Here is a 4,495-nt window from a genome sequence, read left to right on the forward strand (position 1 = left end):
CCCTATTAGTAACTGGCATTAAAAATGCTAGTTACTAAAACACCACTAGTAACTGGCTAAGATAATGTAAGTTACAAATAATATGACATTAGTAACTGGCCTTGTAGACGAAGGTTACTAATTTGAAATTTGTCAAGGTTGGAAATTCTATTAGTAACCGACCTAATAAATGTTGGTTACAAATATTGAGTCAAATAAAATTTGACCAAATATTTAGTAACTGGCTTGCAAACGCAAGTTAGTAGTACTTTGTGTCAAAAAAAAAAATTTATTTATTTATTTTTCTAACAAACCTAAGTACAGAGTAGCTTTTTTTTCATTTTTCCACTTGCGTTTTCGAATTCATGAGTATTCTTATATACTCATTTGTCTTCCATTAACTTCGATCTCCTTTTTCCTTGATAAAAATAAACGGTTTTAGAAATTTTCAATTAAAAAATTGCTTCTTGTTCATGAAGAATGATCTAAAATTCAGCAAAAGAGGGCTATATGGAGGTTAAAAAGAGGTATGTAAAATTTTGAATTAGGGTTCATGAATTAGGGTTGATGTAATGAACTAAATTATCTCTTTAATTAAATAAAAACCCCAATTAGTTGTGAATTATATCTCTTTTAATTTTTCTTTCCATCTGCTCTACGTTACCTTGGGCTTGCTTAGTTTCCATATGCTTAATTATGTCTTGATGATTTACCAACCATTGGTGATTGATTACAGCAGTTTCGGCTAAATTGTTTACTCTATTGCTCTTAAAAGATTTGTTCATTTCCCAAGTGAAGCCTAACATCTCTCTTTTTTTCACAAATTCATCCATATTCTGCTTTTTTCTACCATTTTTGCTGAAATCAGCTTGTAAAGTTCACATTTTTTTGAGCTTCGAACCTTCAATTTCAACTTCTAGATAACTGGATTTGGGTAACTTTCATAATCCCTTCATCTTTTTTTTCCCGTGTCCTTTTTAGAAAAAAAAATTCAAATTTTAGCTTCTGGGTACCTCGGTTTGGTAGTTTCTGATTTGTTTTAAGTTGTTTTTTTTTTTTAATTTATGCTTAAAGTGTGGCAATTTGCTCTTTCCATTTTCTGTGGATTTTGGGTTATTATGTTTTGATTTAGTAGTTTTTTTTTTATTAATATTTGCTGCTTTTTGTGGATTTAATTTTGTGGCATTTCTAATACTTCGTATGTATATGCAAGTTTAAAGGGTTGTTTTGAAAATTGTTCATTGCATGTGTACCTCCCCTTTTCAATTAGTACAAATTGGTTCAGTTAGGTTTCTTATTTATTTGTTGCTATGAACATGAATGATTCTTTGTAATGTTTAGGATTTGGGTGTTAGTTGACTTTTTTTTTTTATAATTATCTTGGCTTTATTAGTTGTTGATTCCTTTATGAATTATATCATCTTGACATCCATTTTTAGTATATGGGGGCAATTTTAGTGGTACGGAGGAGTAATTAGCCTAGTGTGTAGAGAATGTTAGAGTCCATTGTTGCTTGACATGTTGGTTTTATCCATGGAGGGTGAATATTGTTGTAGTTAGAGGTATATTCGCACAATCGGTTTCTGTATCTTAGACTGTTTTCAACCAAGTTGATGTTAGTTTCCCATTGAAATCCTTCTTTCAAGGGTTTTCCTGAGATAAAGTTATGTAGAAGCTAGGAAATATAAGCAAATTTGTCCCGCACTTTTCATGGTTTCACCCGGGAAATTATCTAGCTGCGACAAGAAATGGATTTTGATTTGTTTAATCCAATTCCGTTTGCTAAGGATGTGGATTCAACGAATTATCATGTCAATAGGAAGAAAGGAAGGGGTTTTTTCTCACTGAGGTTGAGTTGTCATTGTCCATGTTTAATTCGGGCTGGCTTCATTCTACAAGTTTGATTGCCAATTGTGATTTAACATGCTTTAAAAACTTGGTTTGGTTGCTTGTCACCTGATGATTAGCTGCTGATCATGTTGCCATAAGTAGTTCAAGTAATGATGCTATATTAGAAAGTTCTTTGTCCCTGCACATGTTTTCTTATTGTTTATAAACTAATATTTTTGAGGATATGTTACTTTAAGAAGTAGAAATCATTTCCGGATGGTGGCAGTTGATAATTTATGTCATTGACTTGCTTCAGGGACCATAAGTATTTGTTAATCATGGTAGTGGAATTTGTTATCAATTTCTATCAATTTCTTACTGTGATTTTTCTTTGAACATGGGAATTACTTTAATTTCTTCGACCATGTGGTATTGAAGACACTAATTATTTGAATATGAATCTGCATTTTTTTTATAGTTATTTATTTTGTTTCTTGGCTGGTTTTAGGTTAGGACAGGTAGATTTTGCTAGGAAACATCTATTCTATGCAGCACATCAGCCTGAGGCAACAGAACTCCACAAATTCAAGCAGTGGAGAAGCATTTAAATAGATGCTTTGATGCTCGGAAATTTGGAGAATGGAAAACTGCATTGTGGGAAGGAGATGCTGCGATTGCTGCCGGAGTTGACTATTCTCCTCAGGTGAACTTTTTTTTAGTTGTCAATAGGTTGCTGGAATATTATATACTTTCTATTTTTGGAGAAGTCTATAATTTTCTATTTGGTACCCAAGCTAAGTGATTTAATGAATGTCCATCTTCTCTCTTGTAGAGCAGAATCCCTATAGGTTGCTGGATTATAGTATACTTTCTTTTTTGTAACACGTACTAGTGCAGGGCTCATTATTTGCTTCAAATGACTGTAGGCTCATTTGATTTTTGCAATGGTCCGGGCTCAAATATTACTTGTAATGATGCAGGCTTATCAGGTATGCAATTTAAAAATCTCACTAATCTTGGATATTTCTACAACTATATAAGTGGCGAAACTGCTAGTTCAGGCACCTAAGAAATTGAAATTTGAGCTACTTCAGTACCTTTCAGCTTGTGTATGTAATAGATTGTTCTAGTTCAGACACTTAAGAAACTGAAAATTGAGCTAGTTCATGCACCAAGCATCTGCTACCTTATGTTTTTGTTGTATTTTATATGTGGCGTTTTGAATTCTGTATTGAATTTATTTATGACTAGTTTTGTCTAATAAGTGAAATTACTGGTTTTGATTTCTGTATTGAATTTATTTGTGACTAGTTTTGTCTAATAAGTGGCTGAAATTTTTCTCGTGAGCTTTGATGTTTATATTCTTTTATATCCCCTCAGTTTGATGCATTGACCATGTTGGAAGCGTTCACTTGGTGACTGTCTAAAACAATCCTTTTTAAATTTTGGCTTTTTTATGTTTATATTTCTTTCCCATGCAGAATTCTGTTGCAATATCAAGTGCTAAGTGTAAACTGCTGCAATCCCATACAGAACAGTCAAATTTGTGAAAGCAGACAGAGACAAAATCGTCAAAATTTGAAGGTTGACCATTGTATCAATTAACTAACTAGCTTTTTTTTAGTTATAGAGTATTATTTATTGTGAACTATGAGAGAAATATTTGTAATTTACAAGTACATCAATTCAATATAATTTCCAAGATGTCGCTTAAAGTTGGTCTTATATTGGCTAGATTGATAGTTATTGTATTTTATTAACAATTAATGGTCTTTACATTAAAAAAAATATAAATGTAGTGTACGGGTGGTGGCAGTAGAGGAGTTTGTTACTGCTACCATTTTATTTTTATTTTTTTAAATTAAAAAACATTATTCGTAACTGGCGTTATGCTATGCCAGTTACAAATAATACTATATTTGTAACCGGTATAACTTAACGCCAGTTACAAATAGTATGTTTTCTAACTTTGAAAATAGCCTATTTGTAACTAGCATAAGGTTAAGTCAATTACAAATAATATATTATTTGTAACTAACATTAGCCGGTTACGAATAATATTCATTAGTTATAACGGTGGCATTCGCAACCAACAATGCCAGTTACAAAAAGTCAATTTCGCCGGTTACAAATAGCATTTTTTCGACTAGTGGCAGGAGAGAAGAGGCGCCATGGGAAGGAGGAGGAGTTCAGCCGGATGGTATAAACCACCTCTATATTGGATACCATCATGTAGATAGTTTCTTAGAATTTTCTTTACTAATTTTAATCTTGTGGCTCCTGTGCAAAGGCCGACCGTCCTCCAGATGGCCAAGGAGATGCTGAGGGCGCTTAGTCCAGAGGACAAGGCGTCCGTGAGAGGAGTCGGCACCCTTAACTTGGATGCCATCTTGGGAATCTTTGTGAGGCAGAGAATTATCTTGATTTACTTATTGTTAAGTATATATCCGACTGGTCTTAACCATTCGGCTCTTTACTCATATCCACGCTATGCTGCGCATTCAGGGGCTAAGGAAGCCTCTCCAGGAAAAGTCCAAAGAGGTAACAGCCGCTAAAGCTCGGGTCGAGTCCGCCTTAGACCGAGCTCAATTTGAAATTGCTCAAAATGAGCTACTAACCCTTGGTATGATGTATTCCCAGGCGGTTGCCAACCTGCAAGTAAAGAAGGACCTGGATTCGGCTCGCT

The 4,495-nt window shown here is 33.8% G+C and overlaps 1 long non-coding RNA gene across 1 annotated transcript; it reads left to right on the top strand.

Annotated features, from left to right (window-relative positions):
- Positions 1-433: 433 nt before the first annotated feature.
- Positions 434-3,524, top strand: LOC110710014. The gene is made up of 4 exons (XR_002509091.1): positions 434-506; positions 2,318-2,512; positions 2,736-2,798; positions 3,291-3,524. It is a non-coding gene; the product is annotated as an uncharacterized LOC110710014 (long non-coding RNA).
- The last annotated feature ends 971 nt before the right edge of the window (positions 3,525-4,495 follow it).

This window comes from Chenopodium quinoa, unplaced genomic scaffold, assembly GCF_001683475.1.
Source record: "Chenopodium quinoa cultivar QQ74 unplaced genomic scaffold, ASM168347v1, whole genome shotgun sequence".
Taxonomy (NCBI): domain Eukaryota; kingdom Viridiplantae; phylum Streptophyta; class Magnoliopsida; order Caryophyllales; family Amaranthaceae; genus Chenopodium; species Chenopodium quinoa.